Genomic DNA, 19,954 nt, shown 5'->3' with positions numbered 1-19,954 from the left:
GTTGAGTTGCCTTAGGCTTGGACAGGTTAGGTTAGGTTGGGCTGGGCTAGGTTAGGTAAGGTTAGGATAGGTTAGGTTAGGTTAGGTTAGGTTGGGCTGGGTTAGGCTTGGCTCATGTCTCAGACCCTATACTCCTCTCAAGGCACTGTGTGGTCACAGGAGTTTATCAGAGTCACCCTAGTCGACCTAGATTAAAGAAAACGTACACCTTAGGTCTTTTTCACAGAAAGAGAATTTACAATACACATATTCTAATTTAAACCCTGGATTTCTAATATAATACAGTTATAACTTGAGAACAATTTTTTTTATGTTTAGGACAACGCTTCCCTTCCCAGTTTACATGTAGACTATTACTAGAAATTCCAATATGCTTTCAGACAACCACAAATATCTAGATAACTATCTATCCAGGTGATCTGAGAGGGATGTTGATGTCTCCATCTATCCATTTAACCCCTGAGAACGGCCCGCTCTTAACCTTTTCTCTCTCCAGACATTTTTTTTGTCTTCGAAATCTAGCCTTAACTCCAGATTGATGTTAGTAATAACAACCTCGTTAGGGTCAACGCCTGTTGGTCAGTCACAGTCGTCTCAAACAAACTTATTCCTCCCTCGTCCTGTACTGGTCATACATATTCATGGTCTAACTGTACACTTTCATAATGCGTGAAATATTCATATTCCCCGCGACCTCCGCGCGCGTGTATACCCCTGTGTATGTGTGGAAAGTTGTTCCCATACACTGTACGGGATGGTACTGAAGTATACACTATTCAGGATGGGTCGTGGGTAAGTATACACTGTACAGGATGGGTCGTGGGTAAGTATACACTATACAGGATGGGTCGTGGGTAAGTATAAACTGTACAGGATGGGTCGTGGGTAAGTGTACACTATGCAGGATGGGTCGTGGGTAAGTATAAACTGTACAGGATGGGTCGTGGGTAAGTATACACTATACAGGATGGGTCGTGGGTAAGTATACACTATACAGGATGGGTCGTGGGTAAGTATACACTATACAGGATGGGTCGTAAGTAACTATACACTATACAGGATGGGTCGTGGGTAAGTATACACTATTCAGGATGGGTCGTGGGTAAGTATACACTGTACAGGATGGGTCGTGGGTAAGTATACACTATACAGGATGGGTCGTGGGTAAGTATACACTGTACAGGATGGGTCGTGGGTAAGTATACACTATACAGGATGGGTCGTGGGTAAGTATACACTGTACAGGATGGGTCGTGGGTAAGTATACACTATACAGGATGGGTCGTGGGTAAGTATACACTGTACAGGATGGGTCGTGGGTAAGTATACACTATACAGGATGGGTCGTGGGTAAGTATACACTATTCAGGATGGGTCGTGGGTAAGTATACACTGTACAGGATGGGTCGTGGGTAAGTATACACTATACAGGATGGGTCGTGGGTAAGTATACACTGTACAGGATGGGTCGTAAGTAACTATACACTATACAGGATGGGTCGTGGGTAAGTATACACTATACAGGATGGCTACGGTTCAACATTCAGCTTTGATCATACATAATACAACATACTTGTAGGTTAGGGATAGAAACGTTCCCATTAAGAGCTTGTAATACATTCAGAATGGTAATGGTATACCTCAGCATTCTTGGTACAGTAAAAGTATACACATTGTAAACAGTTTACATCGCTACAGAGGGGGGCATTTTAAGTATAAATGTAAGGTGTATGGCACAGTTGGGGTCATCACCCATTGGTCCCGGGTTCGACTCCTGGGTAGAGCGAGAGGTTTAGGCAAGGGTTTGTCACCTCCTGATGCCTCTGTTCACCTAACCTGAATCAGGCGACTATCGTGGGTTGCATCATGAGGAAAGTAGGTGAGGAAGGAGGTAGTGAGGGATATCTATATGCCAAGCCTTCCTGTCCCAGATAGCGGGACAGGAAGACTGTATAGGTATAATCCCAACACACATAATAGTACACATTACTTTGTGTAAGTATTCAACGCAAAATAACGTAATTACGTTTAAAAACGTTGCTCTTACGTTGTTGGGATGGTGTGAGGGATCTTAATTACTCCCCAAATAGAGTAAATGGGCTCTGGGAACCACCCCATTAGTATACAAATTCCTACACAAACAATCCTATGACGTGCCCAAACCGCAGAGTGTCTATTGCAGCATCATGAAATATATCACAGCTGTACCCACTAAGGGACCACTGTAATCTCATCCTCTGTATTTCCAATATATTAGTATTATTATTACCAATGAGAGAAATCGTAGGAGCCGTGATGAGGATTCGAACCTATGCGGTTGGGGGTAGTCCCACACACTCCGGACAATCAGGCCACGACATGGTAATAAGGATTGCAACCCGGAGTTTTACCGAACACACCAGGGTTTCCCTGAGGCTTCTACTGAAGCCGGAGCAGGATTTTTACACAATCCCGCCTGCACACTCTGCCTCTGTCACCCAGGAAGATCCACTCTCTGACGCTCCTGTTTCAGAGTGTTCATTGATGCTGTCACGTTAGTGTGTTGTATGTTCTTGTTATTGTTGTTGTTGTAGTTGTTGTTGTTGTTGTAGAGCCTGCTGAGCCTCGTGGCTGCCTGTTGAGACTCACAGGAGCCTCGTGGCTGCCTGTTGAGACTCACAGGAGCCTCGTGGCTGCCTGTTGAGACTCACAGGAGCCTCGTGGCTGCCTGTTGAGACTCACAGGAGTCTCGTGGCTGCCTGTTGAGACTCACAGGAGCCTCGTGGCTGCCTGTTGAGACTCACAGGAGTCTCGTGGCTTCCTGTTGAGACTCACAGGAGTCTCGTGGCTTCCTGTTGAGACTCACAGGAGCCTCGTGGCTGCCTGTTGAGACTCACAGGAGCCTCGTGGCTGCCTGTTGAGACTCACAGGAGCCTCGTGGCTGCCTGTTGAGACTCACAGGAGCCTCGTGGCTGCCTGTTGAGACTCACAGGAGCCTCGTGGCTGCCTGTTGAGACTCACAGGAGCCTCGTGGCTGCCTGTTGAGACTCACAGGAGTCTCGTGGCTTCCTGTTGAGACTCACAGGAGTCTCGTGGCTTCCTGTTGAGACTCACAGGAGCCTCGTGGCTGCCTGTTGAGACTCACAGGAGCCTCGTGGCTGCCTGTTGAGACTCACAGGAGCCTCGTGGCTGCCTGTTGAGACTCACAGGAGCCTCGTGGCTGCCTGTTGAGACTCACAGGAGCCTCGTGGCTGCCTGTTGAGACTCACAGGAGCCTCGTGGCTTCCTGTTGAGACTCACAGGAGTCTCGTGGCTGCCTGTTATACTTCTGCGTCCTGATTGAAATTATTGCCCCGTCTGATACTCTCTCCAGCTGTTGACTCTCTCAATACTGGACCTCAATACTCACCTGATCTCTCTCTGTAATGTGTCTGTGTCAGTCTTCTCTCTCTCTCTCTCTCTCTCTCTCTCTCTCTCTCTCTCTCTCTCTCTCTCTCTCTCTCTCTCTCTCTCTCTCTCACACACACACTACTGAGGAGGGGCCACGAGAGAGAGTCAGCTTCCATGTGCACTGTTTACACCCGGGGCGGAGAGCCTTGGCCCGCCATAAGCCGCCCGGCCTGGCCTTCACTGGTCAGTGTAATTCTCTGACCACTCTTACCACCTCTACACTCCCACGCTCCAGTTCTGGAACACGCACGCACGCTCACACACACGCACACGCACACATTGGAAAGATTGTTTTCAGTGTCTATTTAACACAAGGGTCACACGCACTAGGGGGACACAGGTGGAAGCTGAGTGTCCAAATGAGCCACAGAGATATTAGAAAGAACTTTTTTAGTGTCGGAGTGGTTGAGAAATGGAATGCATTAGGAAGTGATGTGGTGGAGGCTGACTCCATACACAGTTTCAAATGTAGATATGATAGAGCCCGATAGGCTCAGGAACCTGTACACCTGTTGATTGACGGTTGAGAGGCAAAGCTCAACTCCCGAACCAAAAGCTCAACCCCCGAAAGCACAACTAGGTGAGTACACACACACATGGGGGGCCTGACGGCTGAGTGGACAGCACTCGGGATACCTGGAGCACTATCATGGGTAAGGAATTACCTGACAAACAGGTGTCAGAGAGTGACAATGAGGGGCGAGGAGTGGGACTGGCGTAGAGTAACAAGCGGGGCGCCTGAAGGAGCGGTGCTGGGTCCCACACTATTTCTCATTTATGTAAATAACTTGACTGCAGGAGTCGAGTCTTTTTTGTCGATGTTTACAGATGATGCAAAACTATTGAGGAAGATTGAGACAGATGAGGATTGTAAGATTATCCAGGATGACTTGAACAAGTGGCAGAGATGGTCCGAGAAATGGCTGCTAGAGTTCAACACTAACAAGTGCAAGGTGATGGAAATGGGAACAGGAGACCGAAAGGCTAATTAATATACCGTGAATGGAAACTACGTCCCTATAGCGTCTAGAGAAAAAGACCTGCGAGTGGACACAACACCAAACCTAACTCCAGAGGCTCATATAAATAGAATAACGTCAGCCGCATACTCTACTCTGGCAAAAGTCAGAACATCCTTCAGAAACTTGAATAAGAAGGCTTTTAGATCACTGTATACCGTCTATGTGAGGCCAGTCTTAGAGTATGACGCACCATCCTGGAGCCCCATCTTAAAAAAAAAAACACATAAGGAAGCTCGAAAAAGTTCATAAGTTTGCTACGAGACTCGTCCCAGAGCTGCGAGGGATGAGGTACGAAGGCAGACTGAAGGAACTAAACCTGACGACGTTAGAAACGAGCTAGAGGAGGGACATGATACAGACGTATAAAATATTTATTGGAATTGACATTTTGGAAACAGAGGAAATGTTTACAAGGAATAACAACAGAACAAGGGGGCACGGATGGAAGCTTGAGACTCAGATGTGTAATAGAGATATTAGAAAGTTTTCATTTAGCATAATGGTAGTGAGTAAATGGAATGACCTAAAGGAGCAGGTTGTGGAGGCTAACACCATTCTTAACTTTAAAAGCAGGTATGACAGAGAAATAGGTCAGGAGTCATTGCATTAGACAACCAACTGGTAGAAAACCAGAGTCCAAGAGTTAGAGCTCGATCCTGCAAGCACAAATAGGCGAGAACACACACGCACATACGGACGCACACACACACACGTATAGGATCCAAGAGTCAATGCTCGATCCTGCAAGCACAAATAGGTGAGTACACGCGCAAACGCACACACATACACATATACACGCAGGCATGAACGCACGCACACACGAACGCACCCACACACTTTAATGTGTGTGTGTCATTGATTCCCACACTGTTCCATAATTATGTATCTGTTCTGACGAATAACTTCCAATACAAATTATTACTACTAATAATAATGATACTAAACATTTTGATAATAACCAGGTTTATAGTAACTTTTATATTAATGTTTACATTAACAAACTAGTGAACTAAGAGGTAACAATAACACCAACTGGGAGAGTGGAGCAACGATTCTACCCCCTTCACAGCCCTTCATAGCCCTTCACAGCCCTTCATCACCCTTCACAGCCCTTCATCACCCTTCACAGCCCTTCATCACCCTTCACAGCCCTTCATCACCCTTCACAGCCCTTCATCACCCTTCACAGCCCTTCATCACCCTTCACAGCCCTTCATCACCCTTCACAGCCCTTCATCACCCTTCACAGCCCTTCATCACCCTTCACAGCCCTTCACAGCCCTTCATCACCCTTCACAGCCCTTCATCACCCTTCACAGCCCTTCACAGCCCTTCATCACCCTTCACAGCTCTTCACAGCCCTTCACAGCCCTTCACAGCCCTTCATCACCCTTCACAGCCCTTCATCACCCTTCACAGCCCTTCACAGCCCTTCACAGCTCTTCATCACCCTTCACAGCCCTTCATCACCCTTCACAGCCCTTCATCACCCTCCACAGTCCTTCATCACCCTCCACAGCCCTTCATCACCCTTCACAGCCCTTCATCACCCTTCACAGCCCTTCACAGCCCTTCACAGCCCTTCACAGCTCTTCATCACCCTGCACAGCCCTTCATCACCCTCCACAGTTCTTCATCACCCTCCACAGCCCTTCATCACCCTTCACAGCCCTTCATCACCCTTCACAGCCCTTCATCACCCTTCACAGCCCTTCACAAGACGATGGGCTCAGCCACGACACGAAGGCTCAGACACGAGGGAAGTTCCAGTAATGATTTCTTGTTTACATTCCGTTCTCTCTTCCTGGACCCGTGTGGACGTCCGCGTTATGTGGGTGGAGGCTGAGCCCGCCCGCTGTAACCAGGCCAGGGAGGGGGGCTGGAGGGTGCCAGGGAGAGGGTGGAGGGTGCCAGGGAGGGCTGGAGGGTGCCAGGGAGAGGGTGGAGGGTGCCAGGGAGAGGGTGCCAGGGAGAGGGTGGAGGGTGCCAGGGAGGGCTGGAGGGAGTCAGGGAGAGGGTGGAGGGTGCCAGGGAGGGGTGGAGGGTGCCAGGGAGGGCTGGAGGGAGCCAGGGAGGGCTGGTGAGAGTCAGGGAGGGCTGGAGGGAGCCAGGGAGGGCTGGAGGGAGCCAGGGAGGGCTGGAGGGAGTCAGGGAGGGTTGGAGGGTGCCAGGGAGGGCTGAAGGGTGCCAGGGAGAGGGTGGAGGGAGCCAGGGAGGGCTGGAGGGTGCCAGGGAGGGATGGAGGGTGCCAGGGAGGGCTGGAGGGAGCCAGGGAGGGGTGACCTATATCCAGGTAACCCAGGGGGGTGTAAAAACCTCAGGTGGGCTGCCGCCGGGTCCGCTACCTCAAGGTGGGGCGGGGGGGGGGGGTGGCACCCCGGTACTGGCAGGGTGTGGCTCCTAGCTTGGGGGTGCTGGGAGAGGGTGTGGCTCCTAGCTTGGGAGGGGTGCTGGGAGAGGGTGTGGCTCCCTGCTGGGGGGATGCTGGGAGAGGGTGTGGCTCCCTGCTGGGGGGGTGCTGGGAGAGGGTGTGGCTCCCTGCTTGGGGGGTGCTGGGAGAGGGTGTGGCTCCCTGCTGCAACGTATCCTCCGTATAGACAGTATGTTTTAATACTAAATGTAATAAGTACATTTTCCCGACTGTCCTGCATAGTACATAATTGCACTTATGGGGCTATTACATTTACCTAACCCATATATTCTTATTTTCTATAAATTACATATTTTAGGATGAAGTTTTCTTATTTGATGTTCTATACAGAAGTTTTAAATATAAAGAATTTATTTGTTATTTTTATTAAACAATGGAGATTTTATACAAATTTTGAAAATATCCTGAGTTACTTTATAATTTATTGAAAGATTTTAATTTTGTTTTATTAGTTTTATAAAACTGTAATATCAATATAGCTATAGATTAAGTACTAATTGTAATTGAGACGCAATAAAATGCTTGTCCTTATACACTAAGTGGCTAGGTCGTGGTTTTCTATTCAGCTTTTCAGGTAAACTCAAATATTCACAATATTTTGCTGCGATTCTGACGATTAAGTGTATTTATGTAATAAGCCGGAAGTCAGGATTGTACTTATTACATTTAGTATTAAAACGTACTGTCTATTCGCAGGAGGGGCTGCCCAGCAGAGGGGGGGGGGGTGGTGATGGGATAGGGTGTGGCTCCCAGCTGGGGGGTGCTAGGATAGGGTGTGGTTCCTAGCGGAGGATGGGGTGGGTGCTGGGAGAGGCTGGAGTAGTGAGAACAGGGGGGGGGCGGGGTGGCTGCTTGACGGTGGGGGAGGGGTAATAATCTTATTAGGAGCGGTAGTTTGGCACTGAGGAGGGAGTGGTATTGGTGGGGGGGTGGTGGAGAGGGTGTGGCTCTTGGGCATGGTGTGTTACTAGGGAAGGCAGCAGGGTGTGGTACCAAGAGGAAGGCAGCAGGGTGTGGTACCAAGAGGAAGGCAGCAGGGTGTGGTACCAAGAGGAAGGCAGCAGGGTGTGGTACCAAGAGGAAGGCAGCAGGGTGCGGTACTGTCAGTAGGAGCGGATACAGTTCCGCTGGTAGTGGGGGTGGGAGGTTCATTCCTTGGCTGGAGGGAGGTTTGTGTACAGGTACCACAGAGGGAGGGAGTGGGGGGGGGAAGAGTGAGATACCTTTGGCAGCAAAGGGGGGGAGAGGGAGGTACCTTGAGCAGTGAGGGGGGAGGGGGGGTAAGCGTGGTACCTTCAGTAGGCTCCAAGACCCACTGACTAATAACCTTGGTCAAATTTATTGAATATAATCATAAACTCTATCCATTCATTAAGACGGCGGCGGCGGGCAGGGGAAAAAAGAGGACATATTAATTCCATTATATTTGTTTATTTTCTCAATACATGTGAATTTGTAAGTAGATGGTCAAGGTCTTGTCTATCTGGCTTGCTCGAGCTCCAGCTGCCTGGCCCCACCTCATCAACAGTTGATTTTGTTTATGCATTTAATTTCAGTTTTTTTTCACAGTAAACAGTCGTTGCATTTGCATGTAAGACTGTGAACTGTGCTCGCGATGAGCATAGCTTCTTGTAGGTCCGCGTTCGATTCCCGACGGCGCCGAAGTGATTGCGCGCCATGCCTTCCCTCTGCTATATCCCAGTTCTTTGTTCTCATGCCAGCTTTTTGTCTTTATATATCCCATATCTTGGGCCTCATATCCCTGGAAACACAAACCATAACTGTCTCTATTTTCCGCTTGTTACCACTTGTAATAAAGTTGTTACATCTTGGCTTAACGTGTTTATGACGGATTAGAACGTTGTTACAACTTGCTATATTGGTTATTATAACTGGTTAGGAGGTGTTAAAACTTGTTCGAACGTTGTATCAACGTCGTAGTTTCGGTGTGTGTTTGGCGGGATCCCACCTCTTTTCCCTCATATCTCACCACCAAAGCCTCATATCCCACTTAAGCCTCATATCCCATCTCATGGGCCTCATTTCTGTCTATCTGTATGTATGTCAATTCTGTCTGCCTGTCTGTATTCGCGTCATTGTGCTTGCGGGCGGGTTGAGTTTCAGCTCCTTGGTCCCGCCTCTCAACTGTTTTCCTGTGTCCGCGCGGTGGTGGCGTCTGCGCATGCGTCGCTATAGGGACGTGACTCGTGGGAAACCCCGTCAGTGTTGCGTCGGCCAGCGTTGGGGGTGTGTGTGCTGCTCCGGCATCCGGCCCCCTTTCCCTTATCTTATCTTCCAACACACCTTTCCCCTCTTTTGCCCGCCTTTTTTTCTTATCCCCTTTTCTTTTGTTCTTCCTTCGTGTTCCACTTTTAGAGTTCTTTTATTCAGTGTTCCCCCTTACTGCTTCCTTTCCTCTTAAATAACAATTAAGTAAAGAATTACATTTTGTCCTTAAAACAAAATGGCGGTCAATACCTCCTAAATGGTTTCACACATTTTGTGGGGTGTAGGAAGTGACCGTGATGTATACCAGGAGTATACCAGGTGTATACCTGACACCTACGGCTGTCTAACACCTGTACCACATTTGGGGCGCATCCACCCATCCACTTGGAGTGATGCGCCGACCTCGCCTCGTGCAAGGTCGGCGCTCCATTCCCGATGTTCCAGTTGTTTTGGGGCCTCATACCCCCAGCGCCTTGCCCTTGCCCAGGTGGTAAATAATGAGGCTAGCATGGCGCTTTCACCTCATAATTTCCTTAGTTTACCTTGGGGTACCAAGATTACATTATGACGCCGCCACCAGGGTACCAAGATAACACCATGACGCCGCCACCAGGGTACCAAGATAACACTATGACGCCGCCCACTGGGGTACCAAGATAACACTGACACCGCCCACTGGGTACCAAGATAACATTATAACGACGCCCACTAGGTACCAAGATAACACTATGACGACGCCCACTAGGTACCAAGATAACACTATGACGCCGCCCGCTGGGTACCAAGATAACATTATGACGACGCCCACTAGGTACCAAGATAACACTGACGCCGCCCGCTAAGGTATCAAGATAACACTGACGCCGCCCACCGGGGTACCAAGATAACACTATGACGCCCCCACCAGGGTACCAAGAAAACACTATGACGCCCCCTACCAGGGTACCAAGATAACACCATGACGCCGCCCACCAGGGTACCAAGATAACACCATGACGCCGCCCACCAGGGTACCAAGATAACACCATGACGCCGCCCACCAGGGTACCAAGATAACACCATGACGCCGCCCACTGGGGTACCAAGATAACACCATGACGCCCCCCACCAGGGTACCAAGATAACACTATGACGCCGCCCGCTGGGTACCAAGATAACACCATGACGCCGCCCACCGGGGTACCAAGATAACACTGACGCCTCCACCAGGGTACCAAGATAACACTGACGCCTCCACCAGGGTACCAAGATAACACTGACGCCTCCACCAGGGTACCAAGATAACACTGACGCCTCCACCAGGGTACCAAAGACCAAAAACGTCTAGAATGTTCCGACGCTGGTAACTTTAACGGTTGGGCAGATATCCTTGATGGTATCGCGGTATAATCTGAACTCGATCAAGAGAGTTTCGATTTGAAAGAACCAATGAGAGCCCGGCAAGTTTGAGCTCAGCCAATGGGAGCAGCAAGCCACAGGGGAACTGAACATGACAATCTGTCATGTTGTAACTGTCATTCTACAACCCGTCCTCAGACCAGGTCCATTCCATCCAGCGGTCGACCCCAAAGACGCATTCGTCAATTTTTAACATTCTTTTCATTTAAAATAGGAATTTTCCCAAACAAATTAATATTATTTTTACATTAGTATATTGTAAATATTTAAGCATTGGTTAGGTTAGGTGTTTAGGTTCTGTTGGCGATTATTTGTATTTGTAGTACGTGGGTGAAGCATTTACAACATTGTGGTTCGCACAGATGTCGTCAGTGAAGCACTTGTTCCGGAAGTGTTCGGACGTCATCAGTTGTGAGTCGTGTGGTAACAGCTTTTTCATTCATAAACAGCGGGTTTGGCGGGTGCATGGAATGGTCTTTGGGCCTTTGTTTATGAGGCCGGGTTGAAGCCTGGAGACGGGTTGAGAGGCGAGGTGAATATCAACCCCGGGAAGAGATCGAACCACTGTTCAGGAAAAACAGAGACCTGATTCACGAAGCAGTTACGCAAGTACTTACACCTTTAATTAACCTTTGACGGCTTTGGGTACATTTATTAAACAGTTTACAAGCATGGAAACTTGCCAATCAACTGTTGTTATTGTTATAAACAGCCTCCTGGTGCTGCTTCGGCGATCATTAACGGTTTATTAATTGTAAACAAAGCCGCCAGAGATCGAAAAAAAGATGTATAGGTTCGTAAGTGCTTGCATAAGTAGTTCGTGAATCTGGCCCCTGGTAACGTAATCAATTGTGTCATGTGTAGAATGTGTTTCATCCATAAACAGCTCGAATTAACGAGCATTTGCCGTTGTTTATGAGGACAGCCCTTCCTCGTTAACAATGACCAACGCACAGCGCTGAGCCGCCTGTTAACCAACGGAGATAGTTTGTTATCGTTTCTCTCGCTAACGAGGCCGTGGCCTCGTTACCGTAAGAGATATAGTCTAATGAGTAGTTACCAAAACCTAGTTCATATGTTGCTCTTTCCAGCCAGATATTGTTGTTGTTGTTGTTGTTGTTTCAGATTTAGCTACTCAGAACGAAGTGTCCATGTAGCACGGGCTATGGTGAGCCCGTAAACCCAGTCAGATAGATAACGCTGGTATTTAGTGTAACTTAATTGTGGTGAAGAGGTTTCGAACCTGGCAAGGTTGGCGCTTCGCTCTGCTCATCCCGTCTGGGGCGGGGGGGGGGGTATGATGTGTCCACGTACAGATGACACAAGACACATATACGGCGCGTGACACTAAGGCATGTGATAAACAGAGCAGAACACACATGATACACGACACATGTGACAGACACGCACATCCACGACATGTGAAACACTATGACACGTGACACAGAAAGACACACATGACGCATATACGGACACACACACACGAGAGACACGCACACACACACATACACATATATCAAGGGTTCGATACCTACTTTTTCAGTATTAATATCTCTCAGATATTGCTATGGCAGGTGTATGGCGTTAGCACACAAGCCCAATACATCGAGTTATCTTACAAATTAATGTTTTCCGACCATTTCGCCGCACGGATATTGACTGAAAGATATCATAAATGATCACTATGTGGCAGCAACCCTTATAGCAGTGAGTGCTGGCAGGGCCTCTCACCTGGGTGACGCCCACTGGAGGATGCTGTAGTGCTGCCTCGGTTCTGTACTGTCAAGTGCTGTTGACAGTGTTGATATCCCGTCCACAGACTGTACCGTCTTCCCCTCCACCGCCATTAATCTGTCCAGTAGAGCGTTGGACGGTGGGTCGCCACAGGGGGGGTGCCCGAGGTAGCATACTTCGGGTATGCTACACCGAGGTAGCATACCACAAATGCTCCCCAGCAGCAGGAGCATTTGAATGCTCCGACAGCTGTCTGTGTGTGTCTAGACGACGCTGCTGGGGGACTTCCGCCGGTCCCAATAGGCTGAAGGGCATAACCAAACTGGTCCGTCCTTGGTCCAGTTTCAAGGGTTGGGATCGAGCGCTTGTTCGAGCATAGGCCTCGATTACAAAATACATTAACTACCTGTACCTGTTTGATCGGGGGTGCTGCCCCCTTCCCCCCACATCTGTGACATCTATGGTTTTCTGAGCTTGTGTTGTTCTTGTTAAAGATTCGCTACCTGGAACAAAAAGTTCCAAGTAGCACGGGCTATGGTGAGCCCGAAGCGAGCTTGTGACACTTGCTGAGAGAGTGCCCGCCTCACCTCGGGAATGACGACACACACACATAACTCAGATATCGTTGAGGGCACTGTGAATACTGCTTACGCTGGGTAGTTAAGTGAAATTACCGAACCTTTATAGAACAGACTTGGCCTTAAGCATGCCACAGGCGGCTACCCTCAAACATGCCACAGCTGACCACTCCCAAACATGCCACAGCTGACTCCTCCCAAACATGCCACAGCTGACTCCTCCCAAACATGCCACAGCTGACTCCTCCCAAACATGCCACAGCTGACTCCTCCCAAACATGCCACAGCTGACTCCTCCCAAACATGCCACAGCTGACTCCTCCCAAACATGCCACAGCTGACCTCTCCCAAACATGCCACAGGTGGTGTCATCCTCGTAGTAGTAGTAGTTCACCGCGTCACAAGTTTTCTTTTTAATCTTAACTATATATTTCCTTCAGAACTGTGTATGATGTAAACAGAAGATAATGCTCATTGTACTGAACTGTCCCTCGTACATATTCGTTTCAGTTCTGCAACGAGCCCGCAAACCCACACATCGTAGCCACGACGACAAGCTCACGTTGCAACAATATTTGCTGCAATGTTGCGGTTGCGTCGTGTGTAAATAAAATAAACAAATATAGTAAAGTAAAATGACGAGACTGTCAAGCCGTTCGTGTTACGCAAGACTGGATTCAGAAACACCGCCTGGAGATCCACCTGGAGTCGCCCGGTCGTTCTTTTAAGCCGAATTGACCACGAAGATCCGGATTATCAGTGCGCGACTGTAACACGCATATACCATTCTTTCTAAATCAAGATACCAGGCAAATTTCGCTCGCGATATTCTCTCTCTCTCTCTCTCTCTCTCTCTCTCTCTCTCTCTCTCTCTCTCTCTCTCTCTCTCTCTCTCTCTCTCTCTCTCAATAAAATAAGGACAAGAGGATCTTTAATACGGTGCCGTAATCCAATGTCGTTCGTAAAGAGATCTGGGACGGTGATCACTCGCTCTGTTTTGCCGATCCGAATCGTTTTTGGAAATCCGAAAACTAGAGTTCTATTGCTGTAGCATTCCAGCCATGATCAACGTGCGTATTCATTAAGCAGTTTACGACCTCCTAGATTTCACCACCCACGTTTATTACGGTTATACACGACCTCGTAGCCCTCCGGGGCTCGTAAACGGTTCAATAATTACAAAGCCGCCAGGACTGAAGAAAGATGAACAGGTATCGTAAGTGGGGTAGTTAAGAGTTTGGTGAATTGTGGATCAGGCCGCTAATGTGGCTCTTTTGGCCCTCCAACGACACCGGTGGAGACGCGTCCGGCTCTGACAAGCACAGTATTAGGTCTTCATGCCCTGGGTACTGGGGCTTCGTGCCCTGGGGACTGGGGCTTCGTGCCCTGGGTACTGGGGCTTCGTGCCCTGGGTACTGGGGCTTCGTGCCCTGGGGACTGGGTCTTCGTGCCCTGGGGACTGGGTCTTCGTGCCCTGGGTACTGGGTCTTCGTGCCCTGGGGACTGGGTCTTCGTGCTCTGGGTACTGGGGCTTCGTGCCCTGGGGACTGGGTCTTCGTGCCCTGGGTACTGGGTCTTCGTGCCCTGGGTACTGGGTCTTCGTGCCCTGGGTACTGGGTCTTCGTGCCCTGGGTACTGGGCCTGCATGCCCTGGGTACTGGGCCCGCATCATGAGAGGACAGTCTGTATAGAGACAGGGGCTGAGATAATGGTGTCACCCTCGCTCCACTGATCCTACACCACCACCACCCACCTCCTCACTGCTCCCACAGGATCAAAACATCGAAAATAGGTCCACGAGAAGTACATTATTATTCCTTCCTTCCTTCCTTCCTTCCTTCCTTCCTTCCTTCCTTCCTTCCTTCCTTCCTTCCTTCCTTCCTTCCTTTCTTCCTTCATCCCTCACTCACTCTGTGTATGTCTGCCTGACAGCCTGTCTGTTGTTTAATAATGAGGCCTTTAACACCGGATCACTTAAGCACACACACTATATAGCAAGCTATAGTTCCTTAATAGTAGCTGCACTTACCGGACAGTTATCCAGAGATGGTGTAGCAGGTGGGTGCCTTCGCTACGGGGGTGCAGGTGGGTGCCTCGCTACGGGGGTGAAGGGTTATTGCCACAGTTACGGGGGTTTGGTGGTGGGCAAATACTCAACGATTGTGTAAGTGGGTTTCACACACCGAGGTTGTATGTGGGTGCTCCACTACAGTGGGTGTAGGTGGGAGCCCCACTACAGTGGGTGTAGGTGGGTGTCCCACTACGGGGAGAGGGGAGGGGGGTGGAGAGAATACGGGGGTTAGGCCAATAGGTGGGTGTTACACAGCGAAGGGTTGGGTGGCACAGTAAACTATCAGAGGCTAATGACCACAGTGGAGGGGGGCTGGAGCGAGCGAGAGAGTGTACCTCCGGCCGGCCTGGTGTTCAGAGGGACACTGACAAGATGAGCTGGCTGTGCCCGCCATTACCACCACCACAACCACCATCACTACCACCACCACCACCACCAGCAGGGCAGGTGGCAGAGACCGATAGGCAGGAAGGGTCAAGCTTCACCAAGGTTGTTGAATGACCACACCCATGGATCCACACACACCTACCCCCCCCCCCCACACACCACACCCCCTCAAACTGGGGCTACCACCACCACCCCTCCCCCTCTCTCACACACCTGGACCCCCACAAACTGCCCCCTCACACACACATATGACACCCTCTCCCCCTTCAAACGACACGACACACTCACCCCATCAATTTCTAAACAGTACGCATATATGGGGCTACACCCAAGCCTTCCACAGTACACCCACTACTCCCCGCCCACGCCCGCCCTGGTATGTTGCACTACAATCCACCCACGCCCGAGTTTGTGAGTACTGGGACGGCGGGATTGATGTGTGTGCGTCAGGTCAGGTGTTTGGGGGTGTCATGACAGGTGTGTGGGGGGTGTCAGGGCAGGTGTGTGTGGGGGGGTGTCAGGGCAGGTGTGTGTGGGTGTGGCTTGCGGCCTGTGGACACAAGTGACTCTGAGTTATCGAGGCAGAAATTCCTGGGTCATCAGGGTGTGGTATTTGGTGTGAGTGCCTCCGTGTCCCTGTTCCTGCCTCACACCCACACCCGCTCCAGACACACCCACACTGTGTGTGTGTGTGTGTGTGTGTGTGTGTGTGTGTGTGTGTGTGTGTGTGTGTGTGTGTGTGTGTGTGTGTGTGTGTCTGTGTGTGTCTGTGTGTGTGTGTGTGTCTGTGTGTCTGTGTGTGTGTGTGTGTGTGTGTGTGTCTGTGTGTCTGTGTGTGTGTGTGTGTGTGTGTGTGTGTGTGTGTGTGTGTGTGTGTGTGTGTGTGTGTACTCACCTAGTTGTGCTTGCGGGGGTTGAGCTTTGGCTCTTTGGTCCCGCCTCTCAACTGTCAATCAACTGGTGTACAGATTCCTAAGCCTACTGGGCTCTATCATATCTACATTTGAAACTGTGTATGGAGTCAGCCTCCACCACATCACTTCCTAGTGCATTCCATTTATTAACTACTCTGACACTGAAAAAAATCTTTCTAACGTCTCTGTGGCTCATCTGGGTACTAAGTTTCCACCTGTGTATGAGAGAGAGAGAGAGAGAGAGAGAGAGAGAGAGAGAGAGAGAGAGAGAGAGAGAGAGAGAGAGAGAGAGAGAGAGAGAGAGAGAGAGAGAGAGAGAGACGATGTCACATTGCTGACGTTTCCTCAGCAATGTAACATCTTCAGGAATACACTCTGATTGATTGATAGAGATTAAGCCACCCAAGAGGTGGCACGGGCATGAATAGCCCGTAAGAATACACTGTTTAACTGATAAGGAGAAGCTTACAATGGGTGTTGTTGTTGTCGTTTTAGATTTAACTACTCAGAACGAAATGTCCATATAATACAGGCTATAGTGAGCCCGTAATTTAGTTCGGTTATTCGCGATAACCTTGTTACTGTGATATTTGGGTCTAAGTTTTAAATAGGAGTGGGGTTTCCTCCTTTTTCCCTGTTTCTTTTTCGCTTCTGTTTTAGTCGTGTTTTAATAACATTATCTTGGAGGCGGATGCAGGTGCAGAATGTTCACTAGTGAGTCCCATTCTTTAACGGCTTTTCTAATCATTGTGGTGGCTGTGGAATGTGCATGTAATGCAGCTGCTGTCGTTGGATTAATGTTGAGTTTGATGCGCAGGGCTTCAGTAGCTTCACAGTCCAGTAAGTAGTGCAATAGTGGCGCCTCTGCTTCTGTTCCGCAGATATGACACTCTTTAACTATTGGGTTCATTACCTCCCAGCAGCACTTGTAACCAAGTCTGAGTCTGTGTATGGCTGCTGCAATGCCTCTGGATATCTTTTTGTCAGGCTTGAAAGAGTAGTACCCAGTGGCTTGTTCGTACCATATCGCAGTGGATCTTCCTTCCGCTACTTTAGCTCTGTGGCGACTTTTGATAGTTGGGAGTATTTTCTTGATTTGCTCCTTAATCTGTGAAAAACTTGGAGGTATTTGAACCTGTACAACAGATAGAGCAGTGACAGTTTTTGCTAGCGAGTCTGTCTTTTCATTACCGTCTATGTTAATGTGACTTGGTATTCAATTTAGGGTGATTGACAGCCCTAGGTTATGGGCTTCTTTTCCTATATGTTGGATTTCTGTGAGGAGTTGTATATTATCTCTGTGCTGACTGGATAACAATGCCTGGAGCGAAGACTTAGAGTCGGTATGAATGATGACATCATGTAAATTATTCTCAATTATATAGTTTATGGCCTCCTTCAGGGCATATAATTCTGTCTGCAATGTTGAGCACCCACTATTCATGCTCCAGTAAGCTTCATGGTTGGAAGTGTAAACTGCTGCCCAGCGCACACAAGTTGTTGTTGTGTTGTTATAGATTCAGCTACTCGGAACAAGTTCCAAGTAGCACGGGCTATGGTGAGCCCGTAACTTACCTGGCACAGGAGCGGGGCAAATAGCACGGGCTATGGTGAGACCGGAGTGGACTTACCTGGCACAGGAGCGGTGCCGTCCCGCACACAAGGAGAAATCAAGACTTTATAAGAGTGGGGACACCTCACTCTAAGATTCACCTGATCTCCTTAACCGTAGGGAGCACCGGAAGATAGAGTGTGCTCCTTAGGTTACCTAGGGAGCAACGTAGACTCAAGCAACAACGTTTCCCGATTGTTGCCCGACTCTGGCTTCTAGCTGTCCGCCAGGTCTTCCATCTTCCCTCTGGGGTCAATGGAGGAACATCGAACACTTGTATGCTCGAAGTCGAATTCATGTGGATGTTGATTACTGGTGTCAGCTCCTGAAGGAACACAGCCTCAGGCGCAGGAAGCCGCCTACGGTCGTCGGTGCGTCTGAGTATTGTATTTTTAGACAATTGGCGAGGTGGTCACAGTACTGTGTACGTCTAAAGGTCATCTTGAGCGGCATGGGTTCGAATCCTGGTCGGGTCATTTAGGGTTCTTAGTGATATATGGCTTATGCGTTCTTGCAGCCTTTCTCTTCAGCCAACATTCAGGTATATACCTTAATAAAAACTACACTTGTGATATTTAGTCATGCAGATAACCTTATCAAAAACCGTTACACAGTACATCGAAAGACAGTTCACAGTCGACACTTGTAATATGATTACCGTGACGCGGTTTACAGGGTATAGATACTTGTGTAAGATAACACCTGTGACAACACCGCTTTGGCAGGAATTTCAAAGTCGACATCTGTGATATAATTCTTTGGTATGTCGCTCCACAACTTCCTAGTTCACGATGCAATGCGACGTTGCAAGGCAAAAGGTCATAAGGCAGGGCCTTGAGGGGTCAAAGGGCACTGGTTGAAGGTCTCCGTCTGGTACTTCCCTGGTACTGCTCACCCGCCCTAAAATAAAGGTCAGGTCCTATCCTTAGCTCCCCCCCAATTACCAGAGGTGAGCCGCCCTGCTCCGCCTGCTGGACTGGCTAAGGGGGATGTCCATGATTGGACTTTGGTCAACCATTAGAGTCTGTGTGTGTGTGGAGGGGGAGGATGGGGAGTTCCCCCTATTTCTGCTTGCAGGATCGAACTGTGAGCTCTTGGACCCCGCCTTCCAGTCATTGAACGCTTGAAATACTGACTTTTGACCTATTTTCTCTATCATATCTACTGTATGTGGCTTACACAACTCAGGACGCAGCTCACAATATATATGTCTATTTCCTAATAATCTGTGGGGTGAACAGAGGCTTCAGGTGAAAGGAAATGTTGCCTAAATCCTTCAGTCCATCCGCGGGGATTGATCCTACGATTATCGGATGTTAGCCGACAACTTAGCCCACTGCGCTACATGACAATGTGTGCACTCACCTAGCTGTGCTTGCAGTATAGAGCATCAGCTGTTAAGCTCCGCCTTTCCACCAGCATTAGTTCAATACAGTGAGTTGTTTTACTCGGTTTTCTTATCGTGTTTATACATTTAAAACTGTATCGAATTGGTCTCGACAACTTTCTTATCTTGTCCGTTCCGCTACATTTACGGCTCTGAGATTAAAAGAGTTTCTTCTGACATCTTTACGGGCTCACCATAGCCCGTGCTACATGGACACTTCGTTCTGAGTAGCTAAATCTGAAACAACAACAACAACAACTTCTGACATCTCTGTGACTCATTTGTGTTTCCAGTTGCCAAATATATGCCCGTGTTCGTCTGTGACTCACACTGAATATTCTTCTGTCTACTGTGTCAATTCTCCTTAGAAACTTGCAAGTCGCTAAGATATTCCTTATTTCCTCCAGTGTAGTGAGGTCCATTTCCCTCTTTGGACCTCACAGGTCTTTCTTCTTCAGTCTTTCTTCTTCCTTTCTTTCTTCTTCAGTCTTTCTTTCTTCTTCAGTCTTTCTTCATAGCTCAGGAACGAGCCTTGTTGCATGTTTTTAGACCTATTCTAGTTTTATTTTTGTGTTTCTTTAAACAGGAGTTCCAGGCCGGGGGCAACATTTATAATGGGGTCTCAGGAAGGAGGTAGACAGCGCTCTGTAGAGATCTTCGTCCCAGTTCTTGAAGGATAACCTGGACGGTTGCCAGCATCGTTATTCAGCTGTTCCTCTGGTGTTCTAGATCTCGACTTATGTTCATTCCCAAGGCTTTATC

The 19,954-nt window shown here is 48.8% G+C and overlaps 1 protein-coding gene across 1 annotated transcript in view; it reads right to left on the bottom strand.

The window, feature by feature from the left end:
* Positions 1-15,254, bottom strand: part of LOC123754278 (uncharacterized) — a 39,899-nt gene extending 24,645 nt beyond the window's left edge. The window contains exon 1 of the mRNA XM_045736519.2: positions 14,851-15,254. The gene's annotated coding sequence lies outside the window, so the exon portion shown is untranslated. The remainder of the gene's footprint in view (positions 1-14,850) is intronic.
* Positions 15,255-19,954: the final 4,700 nt, after the last annotated feature.

The sequence above is a fragment of the Procambarus clarkii genome, chromosome 18, assembly GCF_040958095.1.
Source record: "Procambarus clarkii isolate CNS0578487 chromosome 18, FALCON_Pclarkii_2.0, whole genome shotgun sequence".
Classification (NCBI taxonomy): Eukaryota; Metazoa; Arthropoda; class Malacostraca; order Decapoda; family Cambaridae; genus Procambarus; species Procambarus clarkii.
The sequence above is the reverse complement of the archived record's forward strand: the minus strand, read 5'-3'. Positions and strand labels throughout refer to the sequence as shown.